This window comes from Fukomys damarensis, unplaced genomic scaffold (assembly GCF_012274545.1).
Source record: "Fukomys damarensis isolate Sample0158 unplaced genomic scaffold, DMR_v1.0_HiC HiC_scaffold_17, whole genome shotgun sequence".
In the NCBI taxonomy this organism is placed as follows: domain Eukaryota; kingdom Metazoa; phylum Chordata; class Mammalia; order Rodentia; family Bathyergidae; genus Fukomys; species Fukomys damarensis.
This window is the reverse complement of record NW_022900929.1, coordinates 36,810,274-36,836,655: the sequence shown is the minus strand read 5'-3', so window position 1 is coordinate 36,836,655 and position 26,382 is coordinate 36,810,274. Positions and strand designations below refer to the sequence as shown.

At 40.6% G+C, this 26,382-nt stretch overlaps 1 long non-coding RNA gene across 2 annotated transcripts in view; it reads right to left on the bottom strand.

The window, feature by feature from the left end:
* Positions 1-14,189: 14,189 nt before the first annotated feature.
* The window catches only part of LOC117286584, a 39,179-nt gene continuing 26,986 nt past the window's right edge, over positions 14,190-26,382 (bottom strand). The window contains exons 4-6 of one of the 2 annotated variants that reach the window (XR_004517753.1): positions 18,404-18,508; positions 15,482-15,610; positions 14,190-14,306 (exon numbers count right to left, since the gene is read on the bottom strand). This is a non-coding gene — a long non-coding RNA (uncharacterized LOC117286584). The remainder of the gene's footprint in view (positions 14,307-15,481; positions 15,611-18,403; positions 18,509-26,382) is intronic. The other variant, XR_004517752.1, reaches the window with a different exon arrangement.

The following is a 26,382-nucleotide window of genomic DNA, read 5'->3' as shown; positions in this document are numbered from 1 at the left end:
TTTGTTGTAATATGAGGACTGGGGTGTGTGATGGCCAAGTTCCTACCAATGTTCTATTAGGACATTCTTTCATTCATTTATTTATTCTAGAGATATTTATTGATCCCCTCTGATGTCTGCTTCTATGCTAGGTGCTGAGAATATAGCAGGGAAATGACAAATAGAGCATTCTCTCTGTGCATTACTTACAAAGAACAGATGTCCAATTACCTACTAATACACACAAAACCAGAAAATAACCCCAATAAAGCATCAGTTAATTTCTAATACACATTAACAGGAGTCATTGAGCATCAGAAAGCTCTTTCCAAAGGGCTAAAGGTGTAGGGAAAGTGGAAAGGGTAGGGGAAAGGGAATAAGGGAAAAGAAAAAAATATGAGAAAATGAAAAAATGGAAATAAAGTGCTTGTAAATGAGGAGGGGAGGAGGGGGTGAAGGGAGGGCAGGGACAAGGGGAAAAAATGAGAACCAAGACCTGTCATGTAAATGTACAGAATCCCAGTGATGAATGTAACTGTACTGTATACCTAGAATGTACCAATAAGCTCAATAAAAAGAAAAAAAAAAGCCCTTTTCAAGTATCAATGCAGGGATCCAAGGTCTACCATATCCCACACTTGGCTTTCAAGGTTTCCATTGGTTACCAGCATCGAGCCACTGGCTGGAGAAAGGTGGGGTGAAGCAGCCTGACACAGGAGTGCTTTTTGGGTCAATCCACCCTAATTTCCCTTGACAGTCAGTCACATGGTCTTCTCTAACTGCAGGGAAGATTAGGAGATGTCATGTAGCATACCCATGAAGAAGAATAGCTTCTGTGAAAAACAAAGCTAGACTTCATTTAGGGGATCAAGAGAAGATGTGGAAAAGAAAATTGGGAGGCTCTAGATATGTCTTATTTACTTCTCTCTCATGGCTGAAACAAAAATACCTGACAGCCAAAGTTCAAGGAGGAAAGGTTTGTCTTAGCTCACAATTTAAAGGTTTCAGTCCATAGGAGGGTCTCATGGCAGAGGGGCATTACAGAGGAGAAACAGTTCATGGCACAAAGAAGATAGCAAAACAACAAAGGGTCCCTGACAGTGTCTTTCTTTCCCTTTTATCTGATCCAGGCTACTTAGGGCTACTTACTACTCGCACCCTTAATCCTACTGTCCTTGATCCTAGCACTGCACCATGAAGCAATCCCAGCATCACACACTTTAGATCCAGCCACCTCTGGAAAGGCTCCATCTATGACTGCATGAGGCTTTGAGGGGACAGCGAGACACAACCACAGCAAGAGTGAACTCAAGGAAGGCAGAATTCTCATAAAAGCAGAACAACCCAGAGGTATTCAAAGAAACAATGGGACTCTGAGTGGTTTGTGGAGGCACCCTGTGAGGTCCCCACCACATGCTCAGCAGCCCCTCACGTGGATATTCCAGAGGATGATAGATCGACATCAGATTGACAGTGACACATGGTAGCTGAGGGCTGGAGGCCATCAGCCCTGTAGGAGACCAAATGCCTTCAGAGCCACAGTGGCTGAAAACGCAAAATGAGCCCACCAGTTGCAGTGGAACTAAAATGTTCATAAATAAGCTTGCATTTAGGTGCAAATCCATTTTATGAATAGGTAGGCTAAATTCAGGGTTGGGCTAGATTTTTTTTTCTAGTAGCATGATTTCAGATTGGCACATGAGAAATCTGTATGCTCTCGGGTGACCAAAAGAGCCAGCAATATCCAAAACTTCATTCTTGAGTAGCAAAAATTAAATAATATTGTGTAGCCTCTTCAGATTAGACTTGCTCTCTCGAAAATACCGTAATGCCACAATTCATTGGATAGACAGTTTCTGCCTTAATTATGTGCTTAGTTATGACATTTGGATTTAAAACCCCTACAATCAGAAATATAACAGGAACTAATTCAGGGACTTGATCACTGTCAGGGTCCGACCGTAGCCACTATAAGTTATACATGTGTGTGTGTGTGTGTGTGTGTGTGTGTAGACGTGTTAAATAGAAACACGGAATATTGCATTGCTTTATGTTTATCTAAGTGTCCTTTTTCTTTAGTGCATTATGAATTATTTGAAAGGAAGCCTTAGAGTTCCCAGCCCCTGAAGGGTGCTCAGTTAAAGCAATCATGTTACACTTATAACAAGAATCACTTGGCATGGATTTGTGGTAAAGGAAACACCACATAAGAGATTGAAATGACATTGCTGACTGACTTGGGTCAGATCCTGCAGATTCCAGAGCCAGTGATGGGGTGGAGGGGAGACTGGTACCTCTGAGTTGTCAGTGTACATTCTTATGAACAAGGCAGAAAGAAGAAAGAAAGTATCAGGACTGCAGACAAGAAGAAAGAGAGAAATGAGAAGAAAAGATCGAAGAGTCCATTTGCTCAGATGGCCCTGCCTGGGTGGTTCCTGCCTACTCTGAAAGTTGTGGGTGGACCAGGCACCCCAATGTCCCCCGTCCTCAACCCCACAGAGAACATCCAGCGATCTAGAGACCTGTATAGCAAAAGGTAGGGCTCCCAAAAAGACAGGCCAACCCCATGACCACCTGTTGGAGGAAATTCTTCAAATGGCCTAGTAAGAAATTCTGTAGCCACATTTTAAAAAGATTGAATTGTGTAAAATAAGATTGAAAAGTTCTAAATTAATGTTACTGAGAACAACATAGGTTGCAAGTAAGTTAGTCTTCCCTAAGCTCTATGCCAAGGACCTGTCCTTGCAGAAAGCACTAAGAATTATCAAAACCAATAAAATACAGATGCAAGTCTCACAGGATGATTAATCCTGCCTAAGAAGATGCCAGAGGGTAAATGACTTGCCAATAATTCTACATTCAACTCCCATAGCTAACCATACCAGGAAACAAGGTCTCTGACTTGAGTTTCCAGGCCAGGCAGAGTGGGAAGTGTTTGGCAAAGTGGCTTTTGGACCAGGCATGTCTGGACTCAGCACAAAGGTGCTAGCTTAGCCTACTAATATTTTTCTTGGACTATAATGGAAGTCTTGCTAGGAGTATCCTACTATTCCTTCTCAGGCTAATTCTCTTCACTCTCCTAGTTTGACAAGGGCAAGAGTGGAAATGTTGTTTCTGACCTTTTGGGGGGAAACTATTGTGAGGTTCTGGTCAATTTCAGGGCTTGACTGTAGCTTCATTCATTGAATAACGTGTATTTATTGATGTCATGATAGTGCCTAACTGTGAAATATCAAGTAACAAGCAAAAATTTAGTATGTATTCCCGTAGACTTTGCACTCCATTTGGGAAGAAAGATATATATTCACTAATTATGGCAAACATCTTTTTTAAAAAGGGCTCTCAGAGAAAATTACAAAGCATGAAGTATTGGTCTAAGGAGAAACCCTTTCAGACAAAACTGAGACCTTACAGAAAAGAAGGATCCAGCTAAGAGAGGAGCAGCTACAAAATTATCCCAAGGAAGAGGAAACAGCATGAGATCTCTGCAGATATCTGAGATTCCAACAGGAATCTAAACCTGGTCAGATATGCATCCTAAGGGCACACAAACTGCCTGGAAAATGAGAAGAAAGAAATAGGAAGGAAATTAAAATGTGAGGCATTTTATAGCTCTCAAAGTTTAGGTTTGCGTGACTTACACAGAAAGCCCCGTGCTGAGTGGCACACAGCAGCCCAGAACCATGGCTGCTCAGGTCATCTGCCCACAAAGGCCACCACGCTTCCTCAATTGATCTCACTGGTGAGAACACAGCTCAGAACCAGTGCATCTGGGGGCTTCCAGGAGCATTTCTCTCTGACCCTTGCCACTCACTCATCAGCCAGTCACAGGTTCCAAAATGGAATTTAAAGGTCACTTGCTGTGCGCTGGTAGAAATGTCCACAGCCAGGAAGACAGTAGCGCCAGGTGACCAGCAGAAGTGGCCTACTGTGGCTGGCCGGGTAAAAGGCTAAGGTTAGGAAACTGGTTTCGTAGATAGACAGTTTCTCTCTGGTTGTAAGTTCCCATAAGATAAGTATATAGTTCCTAATAAAAATAGACATCCAGACAGGGAGGGTGTTCTTTCAACAATGGACAAGACTCATCCTTTGGTCTGGCAACTTTCATGGGCATTTATCTTGTCCATTTCCTTTATAGTCCAGAGATGATAGAGGCAGGGATTCATTTTCATTGCTGCAGTTATCTCCTGCATGCACGCCCTCAGGCACTGGACACATTCTCAGATTTGTTGTATTATAATAAATTATAAGATTCCCTGAAGGATAATACCACCTGATCAAAATATTACTTCTCTGGTAACTTCAGGCCAACAAGATGAGACTGAAGTCCTTTATGAAGCGGGGGCTTGACAAGCCCCAAATCGTGAGTTTATTTGGGTTGGCACTTGCTAAAATAGCATTGCCTCTTCTGGCACAACATGGACACATGTTATTCATGTACAGCCTGAATCAAATCATTAATCTGAACCCCAGATTTCAGTTCTCCCTGGATCAAGTTTTACTACAAGACAAAAGGCTGGGATAGAGCCCAGCTGCACACATACCCTCCTGTGTCATCAAGAAGGGCTTTGCACCCATTCAGAATCAAGTAGGAGCTTTCCTCAGTGAAGGCACAGCTGCCTATAGCTCTCCAGCTGTTCATAGTTGTTTGTTATTTATTTTTAGGGGTTATTTCTGCATGCATTCTGAGAATATTTCCATATCTCTGTTAGGAATCTTTGCATTCATTTCCACCACACATGGATGTGTGTCTGTGTGTGTGTGTGTGTGTGTGTGCATCTGTGTGTCCAAGCCAGTGTGTGACTCTGTGATGAGTCTGTTTGTGGGAGGCTGTGTTTATGTGTGGGTCAGTGTGAATGTGTGTGTGTGTCTGTGCATGTGTGTGCATGCACATGTGTGTACAATGAAAAGCACCACTCTCCCTGGGTCCAGCAGTGGTAAAGCTGTGAGCAGGCATCTTGCATCTATGAAAAGCCTCCAACCAGACTCAGGCAGAAACATACCAAATATTTGGCTTGGGCCCCCTGAGGTGATGAAAGCAAGATTTTTCACAAACTTTAAGAGCAGTACAAGATTTTCCAGAAAGCGATAACATAACCCTGAGCATGTTGGTATATGCAACTTTTCAAGTCCTGACATCTCTTTTGCAGTTGAGGGCAGGAATCTGGAGGCTCTGTGGGCCAGCACTGCAGGAGGCAGAGGTCTGGTTCCTGATGCTCCTCCCTGGGTCCAGCACCAGAGAGTTCAGGGGTCCATACTTCCTGCAAGAACCATTTTTCACTGACCCTGCTAGCTCAGCAAAGACACGGAGATCAATGATACATTTGGTCGTGTTTTCAGGCATTGCAAGTTACCCTCACTCACCTAACACACTTCACGCTTGGAGACAGGGGAGGGCCTAGAGGAAAGGGCAGTGAGTCACTGAAATGGCTGGAAGATTGAACTGACTTTTGTGTTTGAGGTTTCAGGATCATAAATGCCAAGACAAGGGGAAGTCTATTATCTGCCGTCTTTCCCGTAAGAAACAGCCCTCTATGGAGTTCCATGTGGTCATTCACTCAATCAGCAAGCATGCGTTATGTGTCAAGTACTGAACACAAATCAGGCACAATGCTGAAACAGGGAAAGTAGCCCTGGTGACTTTCAAGCAGCACCTTGAGTCAAGATTCTCAGAGTTCTTCACTCCTAATACTTCTGCATGTCAGTCACGCAAGACCAACAAGAGTTGAGACATCAGCCTACAGGAAGGAACTAGACCATCTGCCCAAATGTGCAAATTCAAGAAAGACAGCACAAAGGACAGACAGAATTTCATCACCACATGCAAAATTCTCTCAAGCCTCTAGCTGGTCCCTGCGCATGGTGCAGCTGCCTCCCTCCTACCGCTTTCTGCCCAGTCTTCTCACTGCATTTCCCCCCAAGATATCTTCCCCAAGTCACCCAGCTTGATACCTCCATGCCCCCATTCCCAACATTCCTGCAGTAAACTCTACAGGCACCTGCATCTCTCCTTTTCTGCAAAACTTTAAGTACACAGTGATTGTGAAATGTTGTAAACAGTTTTGCTTCACCAAGAACATGCTGCAAACTGGGCCCCCTTCCGGAAATGAGTGATTTACTCAGGGCATTTGGATTTTGCCATCCGGGCTGTTAAACTCAAATCCCACAGAGTCTTAACTCAAATACAAGCAGAGGAGCCTGAAGGGCTCCTAAACATCACTTCATATGAGAACATTAGCCAACCAGGTTAAATGAAACCTCAACCTTTTTGTTGTTTTCATAAAACTGATTTGACTAAACCATCAAAAGGACAGAATGAAGAGTAAAGCTTATCACATCTCATTTGTCAGTAGCTGGAAATTAAACAGTTCCTAGAGAATTTATTCTGGTGCCTCTGCTTTAGCAAACACAGGAGAGAGGAAAAAAAAAGAAATACTAAAGATAAACACTGACAGCTCTGATCATCTTTAATATATTTAGTAACTTATGACACTAATATCTACCCAACAGCTCACCACTGCATGGAGAGTTTGGAAGTTAAACAAGAAACAAATGAGAGTGGTTATCATCAATGGGTGGGGGTGGATACAGGGAAGGGAAGCAAGTTGAAACTCCTGTCCTTCTACCTAGCACCTCATCTGTCAGGTCTTAAACACAGCTTTTATGATAAAAGCAAGTAAAGTGAGTAAAGTGGTAGAGGCAAAGCTGGACTCCATCAGGGGAAGAGTCCTGAGTCTCCAGCCTTCCCTAAGACTGTGGCAGCCAAGAAAACATTTCCTTCCTGTTCTTCAATGCCCAGCACTTCCTCTTTCATGTCTCCCTCAGAGACACCTCCCACTCAACACCCACACCCCTCTTCTGAATTCTTAAAGCATTGACTTTTATGCCCCACACATAGAGTTTTTCAGACTTTGTATGTTGTTCTTATCACTCAGGTCTATCTACCTCTACCTCATAATTGAAGTAAATGAAAACTATGTATTCCAATTCTTTAGACTTCCTGTATGGAGCTAAACACATCTGAAGCCTCTACTAGATACCTACAACCTAATTTTCACAAGGTTTTCCCAGAAGCCTCTGATCTTCAAGTCAATGGCTTATTTTCATTAAGTCAAGTGATATTTAATGGTTTATAAACATTTGCTTGCACTGAGAGCAGCCAATTCTGTTTCATATCAACTTGAAGTTCTGAAAGCCACATCAGCCTGACAGTCTGGATTGTTTGCTTATGTCTCTCTGTCACTTGTCCATTTCTAAGGCCCAAATTTCAAGTAGACAATGTGCACAGTGAATGGAAAATATCTAATAATAATAATAGAGGCCATTCTCAACAAGCTCGTTGCTTCAAACTTCTGAATCAGAATACTTTGTCTGTTTTTCATCAAAGCAGGGGGCCCATTTTGCTACTTTCAAGAATAAACATGGCCCATTAGGGAGTAAATTTTATCAGTTGCATGCAAGTAAAGTCATATCTTCTGCTGAGTCACCTGTGGACAAGAGCGTTCTATCACATATATTTGCTTCAGCAAAAAGGGTTTCAGCCCCTAGCTAGAAAGCAAGAAAAGTTATGCATGCAAGAGGTTGATGAAAGGGGTCTAATCAGTGAGGTTTCACAAATGGACACTGACCAATTAATTTAGTTCTCCTGGGATTGATAAAGGCAAGGGCTGTTCTTAAATTTGGAAAACTTCTGGGCTAAATCCAAGTCTTCAGTTACCTGGGACTAGACACTGCCTAGACATATATTGGCAGATCCCAAAAGTTCACTTTCAAACCTGTCAGCAGGCACCACCCTCTGTCTGTACTGACCTTAGCTGGATCACTGCCCAGGCAATTGCTGGGTCACTCTGTATCTTTCCTTACCATCAGTTCCCCCCAAGATCCAGCTCCTCTCTAAGGTCTGTCCTGGGGCCATTGCTTCTGCTTCTGTTCTCTTTCACAGAGCCCACCCCCAAATCTACAGCTGAGTCTTGCTCTGCCCCTTCCCCTTCAGTTTTTCCCTCTGTCATTTGAAGTCATCACCCTCCAACCTGCTAGCTTCTCAAGCTCAATAAATCTAGACCAAATTCAGAGTTGTCTCTGGCTATTTTTTTTTCTTTCCAGACATATGAAAATTGCTGTTACCCTCAGATTTTTACCTAAATGCCAGGCTCCTCTTCACTACCTCCTTTTCCATGGCCTCCCAACTCTGTGTGCACTCCAGAGCCTGTGACTAGGTAGTCCTCAGGTCTCTCAATCACCATGGCCCTGACCCATGTAAGTGCTCCCCCTTTACCCTCATTTCCCTCACCCCATCCTGAACTGTCCAGCATGCTGCTGTCACAGGTGTGATCAGCTCGCTCCTCTGCTGAACACTTGGAACAAATAGACTCTTCTCCTCAGTTCAATCCTCAAGTACAAAAAAAAAAAATATTAGAGAAGGAGTAAATAAAATCCAAGTCAGGGTTAGCCTGATGGCATGCTCCTTCACATGGATGCTGCTGCTTCGCTTTTTTTTTTATTCTTCATGTTCCCATGTCTCCCTGCTGCTTTTCCCTGCGTTCATTAGTTATAGGCAAAGTCCTGAGAGTGGAGGCCAGCACAAGCCTTATTACTGCAAAATTCCAAAGTGCCACCCCAGGCCAGCAGGGCTGGGGGAAAAGGGCTCTGCCTCCATGAATTGTGAAACAGAGATTCTTTTGAGGTGAATCCGAATTCCTTCTCCACCCTTTGTCTTCACCTTCATAATTAGCACACTTTTCCAGGATAGACCCAACACTGTACTTTAGTTTTCTTCCTCTTCCACAACCCCTGTTCAGCTATGGCTCTGAATATGCCTTGTTTCTGGACTCAAGAAAGAAAGAAAGGAAGTGGTCTCAACATTTAACTGCTCTATACAGGAAAAGAGAATGGTCAGTTTCAGGCAGAGCTGAAGGCACTGACCCCTAGGTGAGGTTCCTCCAACTTGTTTCCCCTTATTCCTGCCAACTCATCCATCATGCATGGCGTAGACATTCAGGGGTTTGGAAGAGGGGAGAGTCTGACTTTATTTGGATTTTTTTTTAAATCCTCATTTCCATTCTGTATTCCAGGCCTTAAAACCCACCAGAGGAAAGGTGCAGAGTCAGAACAGAGGCCTGGAGAGAGGAAGACTCCCTTGGCCCTCAGAGCACAGGAGCAGCAATGGTCTGAGATACAGCTGCAGGACAAGCTGGGCCCTGCTTTGTAGCCATAGCTGCATCATGTGTACTTTCTGTGATCACTGACTTCATGCAATAACTATTTACCAAGCACTCACTGTGTGACTTTCAAAATGGTTGATGATGGGTAAGACCCGAGTGTGGCACAGGCACCAGCTAAGGTACTGGAGTGGGGCTCTGACAAGAGGGCTTGGCTGAGCTAGGCACAACTCCTCTTCTTGTTAGATTGTGAGACTGTGAGACAGTCCTGGGTTTTGTGGGCAGTGGCCAAGGTAGCTGGGGACAGACAGGGCACTTTGGAGTCTTCAGCCATGGTCCTTGTGGTATAAAAGTCTTTCAACAGTTTAATAACTGGCAGGGCCATACCAGGAAAAGCCAGATAAATGTGAATCCTTCATGTAGTAATGTGCACAATGGCAGGAGGGTATTTACCTCAGGGGACCCACAGTACAATACAGAATATACCTAGGAACGTACAACTAAACACACAAAGGTAAGATCAAGTTCAAATAAAAATTACTAAGTATGAAACCATGGCTGCAGAGGACTTCCAGGAAGATGGTAGAAGCAGTGAGCAGTGGAAAATCAGCCTCTCGGAGATTAAGAGTCCAAACACTGGAATTTAGCAAATGGGCAAAGAGAAGGAGGGAAATGGATCCTCAAGACCCAGGTAAGTTCTGAAGGGTGAATTGGATTCCGTGGGGACAGCTAGGTGACAGACTTCAAGGTAGAAGAGAGAGGTGGTAAACTGTGCATTTCTTCTGACTCCTGGCTTGCGGAATGAAGGGAGGCTAGAGCCTACAGAGGAGCAGTGAGGATGGGGGACCCTGGAGGCCTCCAGGAAGAAATGCACCAGAGGAGCAAAACAGTGGATACTGTGGGCTGCAGTATTCCAAATGTCCTCACAAGAGGTTGATTGACTGGATGCTGTTTTGGGGTGGGGTCAGCTGAACCGAAGACTCAGAGCAGCCATAGATTGACTCTATCTCAAAGCTGCTAATACCTGGGTGAGGCACATCCCTGAGAGAATCCAGGCTTAGGGAGCCAAGATCAAGCTGGCAAGAAATGCTCATAGTGTTTTGGGATGAATAACTGGGGTCACAGACCCAAAGCCCGAGGCCATGATTAGCCTGAATTCTACAGAGTTGAACTGGCACCCCACCCTATTGCTACTACAGGCTTGTGGGGATTATACAGCACCCACACTCCACCCTAATCCTACTGCAGGCTTGCAGGAATCATACAATACAGATCTGGGCCCTGCCTATCTTCTGTGTCTACCAGTGACAACAGAGACATGCTATGAAGTTAACACTACCACAAAATTGTACACCTTGGAAGATAACCACAGGCTTGAAATCACAAAGAAATGTCTCTCTTTTTGTTTGTCTTTTTATTTCTTTTTTTAAAATTGTATATTCTTGTTTTTTCATGAGTGAACATTGTTTTCAGTTTTTGGTTCTGTTTAGCTCTTGTTCTTGTTTCCTCCTTCTTTGTTTCTTCTTCACCAGTCTCTAAAAACTTAGGTAATCTTCCTTCCTCCTTCAACCTTGCTTATAATCACTTTTTTCTCTTTTATTCTCTATCCTTTTCCTCCTTTTAAATTTTCTCTCCAGAGGGTAAAATCACTCAATTGAGGAGATATTTATTGTATATAAATTAATTGGGTTGTTATATAACTATAAATCTTGTTCATATGGTTAAAGGTAGCAAATTAATAATCACCACAGTTTGTCATTTTCTAGGCTGCATTAGATCCTATTGTTATTACTGATTTACTACTTTAGCCAAGGTGACATAGTTGCTCTGATCAGTTGTTCTTCCTTGTATGCCAAGACCAAGATTCTCTGAGGGTCATAAACAATACTACAGCTCAGTACCTGAGAAAGAGGAGCTAGGCCAAATAGGCAGCAACTTTTCATCCCTAATAACTTGAAGAGGTAGGATCTTGAGACAGACTCAAAAGCCAAAATCCAGCTACACCTAAAAGACATTTCTGAAAAATAATCACTTCGTAAGAAGTCCTCAATACTAGTTATAAAGCTACTTGCCATAAGCAATTTACAAGCATCGATGAAGAAAATAAATTTTTTTGAAAATAGAAAATCAGAAGGCATGGAACCAAGATGCAACCCCAGACCTCCAGCTTGTCCAAGGCAAACCCAGGGACCTTTATCACCTGAATTCTCTTACATGGTAACATCGGAAGTAACAAAGCAGATGAATAAAACTCTAGGGAAAAAAAATCAGAAATAATTTTTCAGATACCTAAAGAGATGATGACCATAATAAATAACATGGTTGGTGAATCTAAAATAGATACAGATTAAAAAAGTAGAGGAGCTTAGGAAAATGATGGAAACCATGAATGCTCAACATAGGAAAGAAATGTGTGTCATGAAACATATTCAAACAGATACCCAGGAAATTAAAAATTCTATTGAAACTACACAGCAGAATAAACCAATGTGAGGACAGAATATCAGATCTAGTAGACAGGTTTATTGTTCACAATCATGAAAAGATGGATTTCTTTTTCTTTTTTCAAATTATTCAACTGTTTATCATGCATAAGACCACATGACTATAATACAAAGGGGGGTTTCTTTTTTCATTTAATGTGACAATATACATAGCAAGTCCAAACTAGAACTTACAATCTGAACACAAGTATTTAACCTTTTCCATGCTGTTTATGTTTACAATATGTTTACAGAAGTCCTGTAACCAAACTGTGTAGTAAAGCACACGAAACTAGACTGTAACATAACACAGTATGCAGAAGCACTCAATTTTATGATTTTCCTTATGTAAATATCAGTATAAAAATTGCTTTAGTTTTTTGGTGCTTGCTCAGATGTGGCAACCAGCACTGAAAAGAAAAATGACCTGACCCATATAGTATTTTATGTTCCATATTCCTAAACAGCAGTAACTACTGAATCCCTTTTAATATTGGTATACTCATGATGAAACCCCGTTATTCACTGTAAACCTTTATGAACTACCAAGATCAAAAAAGTCATCCACAGGCTTGACATTTAATTACAAAATAAATATGGATCTCCTCATTAACAAAAGAAATTGTGATTTATAAAAACAGTTATTTAACAGAAAAATAATATGAGAATAAGTCAAGCATAAGTCAATACATATCATTTATAACCATCAATGTAATGTAAATGGTCTAAATTCACCAATCAAAAGAAACAGACTGGAAGAATGGATCAAGTAACAAGATCCAACAATATGCTGCATATAGGAAACACATTTAACCCAAAAAGAAACTCATAGACTAAAAGTCAAAGGACAGAAAATAATAGTGTATGCAACAGGAACCCAGAAAAAAGCAAGGGTAACTAATCTATTTGTGGACAAAGTGGATTTTAAGCCAAGACTGATCAAGAGAGACAAAGAAGCTTACTACATCTTTGTAAAGGGAACAATCCAAGAGGAAGAGATAACAATCATAAATATATATGCACCAAATAGCAGAGTAACCGATTATACCACACAAATATTAGTGGACATGAAAAATCAGATAGCATCAATACGGTTGTAATGGAGGACAATAGCCAGAGTGACAAGAGAGAAAAATAAAAGGAATAAAGCTAGAAAAGAGAGAAGTTAAATTACTATTATTTTTGGAATGACACAATATTCTACATAAAAGCCCACAAGAGTTCCACCAAAAGATTTCTTGATTTGATAACCAAATTATGTTGCATAGCAGGTACCAAGTCAACACTAAAAAATCAGTAACATTCTTGTACACAAATAACAAACTCACTAAGATAGAAATTAGAGAAACAACGCCTTTCATAATATTATCAAAAAGAATGAAATACTTTAGAATCAATCCAAGGAAAGAAGTAAAAGACCTTTACATTGAAAACTACAGTACTCTGAAAAAGTCAATCAAAGAGGATATCAGAAAATGGAAAGATATCCCTTGTTCTTGAGTAAGAAGAACCAACTTAATGAAAATGACCATAACCTAATGAAAATGGCTGTACTCCCAAAATTGTTATACAGATTTAATGCAGTCCTGAGCAAAATACCAATAGCACATCTTATATGACTAGGGGAAGTAATCCTAAAATTGATTTTGAACCAGAAGAGACCTAGAGTAGAAAAAGCAATTCTGGACAACAAAGGCAAAACAGGGGGCATCACAATCCCTGACTTAAAATTAAACTCCAAAGTTTCCAGAGATGCAAACAACATGGTACTAGAGGGGAAAAAAGACCTAAAGATCAATAGAATAGATTAGAAGAGACAGAAACAACTCTGAACACACTTAGCACCCCTCTTTCTCAAAGAGGTCAAATGTCTTCACTGAGAAAAAGACAGCCACTTTAATAAATGGAAAAACTGGCTTTCCGTATGTCAAAGATTGGAACTAGACTCATATCTCCTACCATGCACTAAACTAAAATAAAAATGGATCAAAGATCCAAATATTAAAATAGCAACACTAAATCTGCTGGAACAAAGAGTAGTAGGTATAACTTGAAGGCCTAGGTGTAGGAAAAGACTTTATGAACAAAACTCTGATCACACAGGAAATATTTCAAAGATTCAACGACTGGGATCTCATCTTATTAAAAAGCTTTTGCACAACAATGAAATCACCAACAGAGTGAAGAGACAACCCAGAGTAGGAAAAAAAAATTGCCAGCTGTTCTTCAGACAAATGACTAATATCTAGAATATATAAAGAACTCAAAAAAATCAGACCCCCCCAAATTTGAAGACCCAATAAAAAATGGGCATCTGAAATGAATAGACACTTTTCAGTAAGGAGCAGAAACAGCAAATAAATACATGAAAATATGTTCAATATCATTGGTCATTTGAGAGATGCAAATTAAGCAGCACTGAGATTGGATCTCACTAAAAAAAAAAAAAATGAGAGATGCAAATTAAGCAGCACTGAGATTGATCCTCACAAAAAAAAAAAAAACCTATTATCAAGAAATCAACCAGTAACAAATTCTGGTGAAGCTGTGGAGGAAAAGGAACAATTCTCCTCTGCTGGTAGGAGTATAGACTGGTGCAACTGATGTGGAAATCAATGTTGAGATTCCTCGAAAAGCTAAAACTAGTGGTTCTATTTGACTCAGTTATCCTCTTCTTGGCATCCTCCTGAAAGAATTAAAAGCATCATATCATCGCAATATATTCACATCCAAATGATGAATGTAACTGTATTGTATACCTAAAATGTAGCAATAAACTTAATGGGAAAAACATACATGCATATCCATATTTATTGCAGCACAGTTTGCAATAGCTAAATCTTGGAAACAGCCTAAATGCACATCAACAGATGAATAGATTAAGAAGTTGTGGGGTTTTATACAATAGAATACTACTTTGCCATAAAGAAAGATAAAGGAGAAATTTCCAGCTAAATGAATGCACCTTGAGTCTATATTCTTAAGTGAAATAAATCAGACCCACCGTCTTTATATATTGTGTTTTTCTGTGCTGTGGTAAATCAAAAGGATAAATAAGGACCAAAATATTTCATACATATTATAAGTTGGAAGAAAATGTACAAATGAGAAGGGGAATAGGGGAGGGGGAGGGAGAAAGGAAGGAAAGAAAAGAATAGAAGGAAAAATGGAAATAATGTTTTTGTAAATAAGGAAGAAAGAGGAATTGAAGGGAGAGGATAAGATGAGGGAAAAAAAAGAATCCAGATATATTATGTACAGGTATAAATTCTCTATGATAAATATTATAATTCTGTATATCTAAAATGTACTGATTTTAAGAAAAAAAATGTCTGTAAAAAATATTGCAAAGAAGATCAACATCTTGCAAAAACTATGCTGAGTGCTTCTTGGAAAATGGCTCAACCTAGAGGACGAGGCTGGTAGATACATCACTGGTCAACACCAAGGATCATTGTGATGCACAGTGTGCTACCCAGGGTTCTGGTCTCTATGCAGTATGTTATTCAGAGTGCTGATCTCTCATCCTGGAAGAAAGGGTTTCCTTCCACAAAATGGGGCTCTGACAGGCTTCTCGCATGGATAAAAATAAAGTGGTAAAGCAACAGAGAAAAAGCACATACTGGTTAAAAACTGATACGTTATCAACTATTTCCTTAATGAACTATAATTGTTTTAGCACTCAGCTAAGAGCCAAGTGCCTGAGCAAACACTGCCTATTTGATGCTCAGAACTCTGAGAGGTAGGCATTACTGTGACCTCCACTGTACAAATGACACTGATCCCCAGAGATTCCATGTGCCTACAATTTGATCCAGGCCTTTCTGACTCCTGTACTTTTACACTTAACCCAATACTCACTGCATTTGAACATGTCGTGAGCTGCATAATGACTGGTTCCATAGCTTCGTGTCATTTTCCTCATATCATTGGTTCCATGATAGGCCTTCAAAGCTTACTAAGATTGCCATCTTGCTGAGAAGAAACACCCTGTAATGAAGAAAGGAATCCTACACTCGTACATGCACTTTTTGCAACTAAATAAACACAGTATGACACGAGCTTTGGGGCTACACAATACAGATGTTTATACATTTTTTTCTCTATGAAAGAGGAGTGCTTTTCTATATTTAATATGTCTGTCTCAGTGTTTCTATTAAAATAGTGATAACAAGTTGATAACAAACATTACTGACTGTGCTGACTTGTTATGTGCTTTAAATATGTTAAATGAATTAGTCCTAAAAGCAAGCTGATTAGAAATCTGGCAGTATTAGCCGCACTTTACAGACAGCAAAATTGAGACTGATACAGGTCAAGAAAAAATCCCAGGATTACAAGTGGGAACCCAGAGAAAACAAATAACCTGGCAATGATAAAACAAAGTAATACTAAAGATCAGTAATACTAAATCTATATGAAACCAGAGATCTGTTCCGAAATGGAAAACCAAACCCCATGCTGATGAAAGACACGGTGCATTAAACCTCTCCCTGAAGTACCAGGAGCCTGACTGGAAAATAGTTTAGTTTCCCAGAGCCAGGCTATATGGGCAAACTCATCCTACTTGTTGGAGTTGTTTTGATATTAAAATGTGAAAGTTCTTAAAATAAGAAGAGGGTTAGGGACTCCGAGGCATGTTAAAATAATTTGTGGCAAAATCAAGAAAGTTAAATATTCATCAAGAGGCCTTCAGTTCAAATGATAGTTTTACCATATCAAGGTCTACTTTGGGGAGCTGGAAGAAGGGGAAGAAACTCTACTCAACCCTCTTTCTGAATCGCCACAGAGAATGCAGGAGAGGGCTCAGGGTTCATCCTGCTCCTGTGTGAGCTGGGTCTGTAGATACTGCATCCTGGTAGGTTTTCCTGTATGCTCATCTGCCACTGGGACCAGGCTGGCTTGGCCAGGGATCTACATCCAGCCTCCCTGGCTCCAGCGCTTACTTTGGGAACCCATGCAATCATTATCTTGATTTTGGAGCACTTTCTCTTGGATTTTATCTTCATTATTTTACCTCTCAACACAAAGAACAAATGTTGGACTCCAAAAGCAGAGGAAACATCTGAAATGCAACTCAGAAAACTCCCATAAATGATGCCCAGGTTCAAATATAAGTTATCATTTCCCAAATGTCAGGAGGGAGTGCATGTCCAGAGAATAATGTGGAATGATAGCCTCCTCTCTGGCTCCCACATCTTCCCTGACTGTAGGAGATGCTGCACTTCTCTGCACAGGGGGCCAGGATCCCCTCTGTTAGCACTAATACTCTCACCCCCTGTCTTCAGAACAGACTTTCTGCTAGTCTCCTGGGAGGATACTTAACATGCTCACAGGCCTGCCTCCCTCCTGTTCACTCATACATATGTTCAAACATGAACTCTTCAGTGCTTAAGTCACCCATGTGCCAGGAATGCATGGAGCTAGAGAGGACACATTAGAAAATGGGCTGACAAAATATTGGGTGGCAGACTGATTTGTTATTTCATACTAATTGCATCTTCACACCTCATCCAGCAGAAGGCTTATCAGGACTATTTCTATACTAGCGCTCAGGAGTATACACTGGATGACCAGTTTCACTGAGGGAGAGCATTTGCAGAAAAGTTTCTGGGCGGGGAGGGGAAGACAGAGAGAGAGAGAGAGAGAGAGAGAGAGAGAGAGAGAGAGAGAGAGAGAGAGAGAGAGAGAGCGAGACAAAGAGAGAGAGAGAGACTCAGCAGCACAACAACAGGCCAGGAGAGGCCAGACTTAACATGGTGTAGGAAAAGTGACCTGGGAGGAAGCACTACCATGTGAAAGGTACTGCTACCCAGTGCAAGATGAGAAAAAGGAAAATGAAGAGGAACTGAGGAAAATTAGGAGGGAAAACCCATGTCTCTAGAAAGTTGCTGTGGGTAAGCTACATTTCTCCTTCCATCAGAAGAAGCCCCAGCTAAGGAGGATTTACAGGGTTTCCCAAGGTGCCATGCTGGGCACTGTATCTGTACACACCAAGAGGGTGTGCTCCCCACTTTCAGCATGATCACCATGAAGGGAGCCAGAAGTACAAGTACTTCTGGTGACTACAGAAGAAGGGATCCACTGAAGACCTCTCTTCCGGAAGGTTTTGCAATCATCTCCTCATTTTCTGCCTTGCATCAGACTCTCCCTACTTCCCTCTTTGTCCTCTCCTCTAATTCAACCTCCACACCTTTGCCAGGGTCCTTTATAAAATAACTGTTTTTTATTTTTAAAAAAATCCACCTAAGGTTATTTATAAATTACCTTCTTGGAAAACTACCTGAAAGAGTCATTCCCAATCTTCAAGAGCCACCAAGGTCTGTTTTCCTAGCCTTGAATCTACCAAATCAGAATTTCTGGGGATGGGACTTTGGAATCTGCACAGTTAACACATTTTAGAGTAATTTATGCATACTCTGGTTTCAAAAGGAACTGATGGATAGCAAGGTTAATTGATGGGATAAATGCCCTTTATGACATATTCTAGCCTCCCCTCCTAGTCTCAACTGAAATGATTCTAATACATCTAGCTTTATACTATAGTACCAAAAATACATTCCCAGGTTAGGTAAGGCATGTCCACTCTCTCATGCCCTTTGTCATGGAAATCCTTCAATATAGGATTCCTGTCCTCTTCTCTCCAGCTCAGATCCCTATGTATGCACAATAAGCACACACACACACACACACACACACACACACACACACGCTATCCACTTGCATCCATCCCTTAACTAGCAGAACAGCTATCACTATTTTACTATCTCTAGGACCCTTCACCTGAGGTGAGCCTGGTGGTCTCCAACGATAATCTCAGGTATCTTGACGTGAAGTAAACATCCCCAGGGTAATGTTTTAAGACGGCACCCAGTAAGGTTCATGATGCTGACAAAGAAGGATGTGATAATTTAAACTCAAACACTAGTGGTTACAAACGATGATGATAATGAAAACACCAAATACTTATTGAGTATTAACCACATTACCAGGTGCTATGTTAGGTGCTTGATATGTGTGTTCCTGTCATTGCGATGAACTTTCAGGTAGCCACCTTCATACCAATGTTTCAGAAAAGGGCACAGACTGCTATTCTCACTGTGTTTCCATAGCATTATGTATATTACATTTTGTCTCACAATCCCACTGTATTATGCTATTGAACTTGTGTTTAGTGGCCAAACTCCCTATACAAACACATAAGGTTTTCAGGGTGTGGTGTTAGGACTTAGGCCTAAAATGTCCCCCAAAAGCCTCATGTGTTTGAAAAGTGATTGGATGGCGGGGGCACTATACTTACTACAGGATTCATCTATTGATGAGTTCAGCAGTTGAATCTGCTGTTAGGAAGTGGGACTGGTCGGAGGTGTGACCTGGAAGGGTGTTTTCTTGAACCTGACTCTCTCTGCTACCTGACTGCCGCTAGTTGAAAAGCTTTCCTCTGCCATGCCCTTTCACTGTGTCATTTCTTTCGTAAAGCCAGCCAACCAGGGACTGAAATCATGAGCTAGAATGAATCTTCTAGGTTGTTAGGGTCACGTATGTTGCCCCGATAGTGGGGGAGTGACTAAGACAGCCAGAAACAGATGTTCCTTTCTTTTCTCTTCCCACCCATACTTCATCTTTGAGAAAAAACACATTGCGATATAAGAGGATGAAGTAGCTGAGGCCACTTCAGCAACCAGGAATTTAGCAATGTGTCCACCAAGTTTGCATTGCCAGTTTCGTACAAATATTTATGTGAGTAAGTATGAGCGATGCCTCGTCTTTAAAGTTAATGTGTGACTAGACATAAAATACAGCACTGTATTTTATTGCAAATTGCACTGTATATCATTGCCATACTTGTTAAGTTCTTTGATAGTACGCATACACTTGGGTTAAGGAAGCATCACGTGGATCTTCAACATAGACTGACAGTATTCTGACTCTATACAGATTTACTTTATGCTTAGAGCCAAAGAACTTATTTCAGTATAAATGCAGGTGTGTATTCAGTTTCTCAATTTTCAGTTTTTATAGAAATTGGTTACTGTGCTTCACACATTTGTTGCCATTGTTAATTTGCCTGACAAGCACACTCTGCTGGTGCCTCTCTGTTAAAGCAATGCAAAGTTTAGTATGCAAGCTTTATCATGCCTGGCAGCTAACAACTGCCCAATAAACATTCATCAAATTAATAGTGAATGGGAAGTCACTAGACCTAAAAGAAGAGTCGGCAAACTATAGTCCAGGGGTCAAATCTGAGTCACTTCTAGTTATATAAGAAGAAAACTAGTGTGTGGGACAGATAGGTTCATTTGTTTGCTTTGTGTTGAATAGTTATGACAGAGTGCACATGGCCTGCCAGCCTAAAGCTTTTATTATCTTGCCCTTTTCAGAAAAAGAATGCCAACTTTTCAATAAATAGAGGATGGCCAGGATGCACTCGCTCCAAGGAAACCTGTGCGAATGGCATCTCCTCTGCTCCGCTATGGACAGGACCAGAGGTGGGGTGGCTAGTGACAAAGCAGAATTCTTTCAGGAGGAAGCCTGGTTGGTCAGGTCTCTTGTCAAAGGTCACGATGTGAGGGGCAGTCCCGGCAGCTGACAGACTTTTCTGAATCTCTTTGTATTATCCAGCTTCCTCCTGCTTCCCAGGGGCTTAGGTTAAATCTTTTTCTGAATGTTAAGGCTTTCCTTGCCTTTGTTTTCAATAACAGGAATTTACTGAGTGCCAATAAAATAGGGACTCAGCCCAGGTGGACTGTAAAGATGATTGTGACAATCCAGCAGGTGTCTGGACCATAGCAAAGGGCTTCTCACATGCAGCTATTCTAACTCCCCTCTTCTTAAAATGAAGAATCCCTAACTCCTGAGCTAAACTGGCCAGTTATTCAGTGTGCTGCAGAGTGAAAATTCTGGAATGTTAGAAAATGCCTGAGCAACATTTGTTTCCAATTTCTGTTGTTCTTTCTCCCATTAAGAAGGACATTCTTCTTACAAAGAATTCGTGTCAATATGTTTTCATAACACCAATGTATAAAGTAATTTGGAGAAATCCAAAACTACTTTCTAACTACTTAAACATGGAACTCATTTTTACTGCATATCATAGCACACATAGAACATCAAGGTGTCATAAAAACCAAATCCTAAAATCTACATTATTGTGGAAAAAAAAACAAACAAAACAAGAAAGCATTGCAAACAATGCAGCACCATATCAGTCTTCTGGTAGCCAACAAGACCTAGCAATTAATGAATCATAGTTTTGTGGCAAATGGTAGGTTTTTGTTTTTGGTCATTCAGCATGATGCTTTTATTATTATATAAAACTGAATGACAGACTTTTACTAAAATACTATACAATCCTAAAAGCCAATCATATGTAGAAGCAAAAGATTAGAGGATGATTGGCCTTGGGAGTGAAACAATGCCATTTAATGAATACACATTTATTTCTAAAAGCTATATTGGGAACATTTCAAAAATGCAGTGAGAAAATATTTTAAGCAAGCACATATGTTTCAATTCAGACTTGTACGACAGTTAAAATAGGGAGTTGTTTTCCTTGCAAAAATATTTCTTTGTGACAAGGTTTACTAGATTTCTTGTTTAAAAAAAAATGAGAAACCCCGATACATTTACTACTTTATTCATAAAATTTTTATTTACTTTCAACTTTTTAGAATACTTTGTTCAGTAAGAGGGTGTGCCTTAAAAATCAAATCTTCTAAATTCACAGTTCCAGGGAAAGGGTAAAGAAAGTCTCAATTCAAGAGATTAAAAAAAACTAAGGAAAAAATGCATATATATGGCATGTTTTGGGCAGCTCTTGTTGCAAGAAGAAATTTTTGAGTCTCTGGTGTGGTGACTTTCAAAATGAACATCTATGCCTTACTCTTGATGAGGAAAATATCAGATAACATAGATTAAGTAGATTTTATTAATTGGAGAACATCACATATTTATTAGGCAATGTTAACAGACAACATCATTAAAATATTAAGGAAAAAATTACTAAATGGGCCTGCAGAGCCTATGAAATTATTCTGCAAAGAGTTGTTCCATTTGTTGTTCCTGGGGCTAATCCTAGCCTCAGATCAAATGCCGACCATTTTCTAAATGGAATATAAATGGAGAGGAATGTAGCAGTATCCATGAAAATCAAAATGATCCCACCTTTGTACATGGACATAAAACTTTTAGACCTTATCATAAGGTTATACTCACATAGATCCATCATTTACATTTTTCTCCTGGTCATCTTAATGAGTATAAAAGTATTAACCATGCTGTTACTTTAATAGCTTACCTTAAGAACATCAGTGATCTTTAATAAACTTATAAACGCATTTTACTTATTAATGATTGGTTAAATCATATGTATTCAAACAACAGAATGCTCTGCAGCTTTTAAAAATAATATAACAGTCTATAAACTTACTAAGGATAGCCTTCTGATACCAGAAGGTGAAAAATGTAGAAAGGAAAAAAGTATTTATATACATGTAAGTGTGCGCATGTGTGCATGCCTAGAACATACCCGAAAGAATTATGTAAGTGCTAAGAAATGTGGGACCAGGAACTAGGAAACTGAGCCAGTATGTGGAAGACTTGTATTTTATCCTATCCATTTTGTTCACTTGGAATTTTGGTTCATAAACACTCAGAATAATTTCCTGTAAATAAAGCTGGTAAATGTGATTTCCATATCATAGCTCCCAGTTACTTTAATGGTTATTAGTGTCTGGAACATTCAGAAAAATCCACAACCAATAAAAAATTCTATTAGACCTTCTCCTTCAGAAAATATAAAACATAACATTTCTTATGTCTGGAAAGCTGACTTTTTTGGAACAGTTAAGCTTCCAAATTAGATTTTTCACTTCAAATGGGCACTTAAGAATTTTCAGATTATAACGGAGACGAAAATAAATGGAAAAAATTTTGTCAAGGTTCTCACTAGTTCCATGCTGTAAGGGGACATCAGAGAAAAGTAGCTCTCCTCAACCTGCCAAGATGACTATAGTGCGAAATGCAAGAGGGAAATAAAACAACCCAAACAGATCTGTGTAATCCTGGTTAGGACTCAGTTCTCTCTGGGACCAGAGCAAGACCATGACAAGACTATGACAAAAATAGTGCATTGTCCATTTTCCCCAGCCTTGGAAATATGCCAGCACTTCAGTTAGTGGCCACTGGAATGAGAAGCAGAAGGTGAAAACAGGCCAAGTGGGAGGTGAGAATATGAGCATCAGAGGGGTAGGGAGCAGAGGACAACAAAGCAGGAAAATCAAGGCTCTCAGTCATGGCATTTGGACCCGATCTACTGGGTCTTGTGTGAAGAAAGGTACTGAAATCCAGAGGCAGTGATGAAATGCAGGTGTCTGGACCTGGCCTGCTCTGAGACCATGGTGGAGAAAGGTGTTCGTCTCGTTTACATTAGGATCTCATTAGATATAGCTGAGTTCCTCCCACTGGGAGGAACAGGTTGGAAAACACTGGGTGAAGTTCAGCTAAGTGTGTGAAAATCTGGCCTGACTGCTGAAGCACCACAGAGTGTCAGTCTTGGAAGATGTGGGAGATAGGTGAGGCTGGACTTGTTGAGCAACAGTAAAAGAGCTCACCCAGATACACAAGACCAAGGCAAGAGCAAGACTAAGTCCAGACCCCAATCACTAAGAGAAATGTGTAGTTTCTAAGATGACCCATAATTCTATATTTTTTACATATAAGTTTCATGTAGACACTGCATTCTAATTGTCCCATGCATATCTGCCCCCCCCCGGCTAGACTGTATGTCTTTTCAGGACAGGCTTACATTGATCTCACCTACCATTTAATCTCAGAACCTACATCTGTATCTGAAATATGACAGCATCCAAGAACATGTTTAATAAACTCTTGAAAACGTTCAATGTCTATTACTTGCTGCAGCAAGTTTCAACTTCTCTGCTTAACACACGGTCCTTTGTTGTCTAGCCATAATTTATCTATTAAACGATATTTCTCACTATTTGGCTATCTGGTTCTTCTGTACCTCAGGCTTATTTCTTCACCTGGCAAATCCTCATCTACACATTGTTATTCTCACTGTCTTATTGCTTGAAAAGCCCCCTCATCCCCCTCTCATTCAGAGAGCTTTAGCCTATACCCCTCTATCACAGATTTCCAATTAGACAGAAGTGGTCAAAGAAAGATGACCACCACCCTTCCAGCCTCCTCTGAGTATTCACTGCCCCCTCTACTTTCTCAGTGTCAGAGAAAAGATGTGCTCTTTCTGTCCTAAGCTTCTGGGGACAGAATGAAGGCCCAGCAATAATGCAAATGGAACCAAAGAACAGGAAATAAAACCAGCCCAAGGCTGCAAAGAGGTCCTTCATTGAGCTTAACCTTTGCAAGTTAGAAGTCAAACTAGGGAAAGGGACCAAAGAGTCTACAAACTCGTATGTACCAGAGACTAGCAAATGGAAAGAATCAGTCATTTGCCTTTTGATGCTCTGGCTCACCTACTTCTTGGATAAAGAATGGGCACTTGGCACTGGTTTCTTGTCTTCAAGTCCATTTTAATCCCCTTTATAATTATGATCTGAAAAGTAAGGAAGCTGGAACATCCATTCATGGATTCTACATTCAAAATTTTTGAGGCTAGAGGCAACTGATCCTTCTAGACCCTCTACCTATGGCCCAAGGAGGCAAGAGACACATTCTGAATGTCCCTTCCATCTTCTGCAGTTACCATAGTTACCATAAAGCAGAAGCTTAATTTAGTTTACAATTTTCATTGCATGTCTTCTCATGTGCCAAATACTGTGGGAGATTCTAAGCAAGGATAGATGAATAAGACATTGTTCTCGACTTACCAGCTGTCCCAACAGCCACACATCCACCTATGAACTCAGTTACAGCAAATCCACGGAAGACTCCTCACTACCTCATTTGTCGCTCTGGGTCTTGTTGAAACACCATTTCTCTGCAACGTCACCCCAAGTCCCTTTCACAGACTTCTAGATTTTCTTAGGCACCAGCCACCTCTACAGACTGGATATTTTTCATTTCTTCTATAATTCCCAGAGTTCTCTCTCATTTGACTTCGCACTCTGATTCCCCTTTGCCTCCAGGGTCTCCCACACACAGATCTAGCTGTACAAATCCCAGATCCAGTGAGGACTGTACAACAATGTAATTATACTTACGACCAATGAATAGCAAGTAAAAGTTTTATGTTATGCATATTTTTTCTCATTGAGTTTATTGCTACATTTAAGGTATACAGCACAGTTACATTCATCATTGAGATCTTGTACCTTTACATGACAGGTCTTGGTTCTCATTTTTTCCCCTTGTCCCTGCCTTCCCTTCACCCCCTCCTCCCCTCCCCCTTTACAAACATTTTATTTCTCTTTTTTTGTTTTCTCCTATTTGTTGTGAATATTTTAACAAAATCTCAGATCCAAACGTGTCAGAACCTGACATTTCCCTACCCCCACCAGCAGAATTCAGTCACTTGTTGTGAAGGAACTTTGACTCACAATTGGAACATCCATTCATTAGGGAATAACTACTGACCATTATCTATAAGACAAACAGCACACTGGGAGTAGAAAATTTAGGGAAGACCATGAAAACCCCCTCCTCCTCCCCCTTTACAAACATTTTATTTCTCTTTTTTTGTTTTCTCCTATTTGTTGTGAATATTTTAACAAAATCTCAGATCCAAACGTGTCAGAACCTGACATTTCCCTACCCCCACCAGCAGAATTCAGTCACTTGTTGTGAAGGAACTTTGACTCACAATTGGAACATCCATTCATTAGGGAATAACTACTGACCATTATCTATAAGACAAACAGCACACTGGGAGTAGAAAATTTAGGGAAGACCATGAAAAGTATAGTCTTTTCTTGATAAAGCTTTCATTCTTGCCTGAGAAATAGCTATCTAGCCAATAGACATAGAATTAAGTGATTCATTAAAACAGTAATAAATGATATAAAGGTAAATCAGGTCCCATGACATCAGGTGATGGGTAGACATGGCCTCACCTGGACTTTGGAGGCAGCTTCCCTGATAAAGTAACACTGAAGCTGACACAGGACAGACAAATCTGTACCTGCCAAAAGGGGTGTCATGGGGGTGGTGAGACATACAGCATTCCAGGCTGGGAGAAACACACATGTGAAATAAAAGACTTTTCACAAAAAAGTCCAAATACTGCTGGTCCTTTATGGGGACTGCTAGAAGCCAGTGGAGGGCACAAGCAGAAAGAGGAAAAACATCACACATTCTGGGCAGCCCAAAGCCCATCCCCACTTGCCATAGACACTAACTTAAAGGCTACACAAAGACACAGAAAAAACAAGTGTGGCTTCAAAACAAGGGAAAGGTGGATGGTACAACCCTTCAAGAAGTGATAGTATCTGGACAGAAGCAGAGGCTTTGGTAGTTAAAGAAAGCCCAGGCATTCCAGGTTCAGAGGCCACTTAAACAAAGGCACAGGCTTTGGGAATGCCAGTGGCACTGGGGGACAGGAGATCATCCTATTTTAGTGGAGCAGAGAAGGACAAAGAGAGGAAAATGAGGATGAACATTAAAGATACAAAGGAAAGTTAAACAGAGTCTCTGGCCTGTTCTAGAACAGCAGGTCGCAATATTCCATCCACCTTGTCCCTGGCTCCCACCTAACTTCCTACACTTAAAAATCAAAAGAACAGATCCCAATCCCCTGTAGGAAATCAGTGTCACAGATGAGAGGGACCCAGTTCATGAAAGCCTAG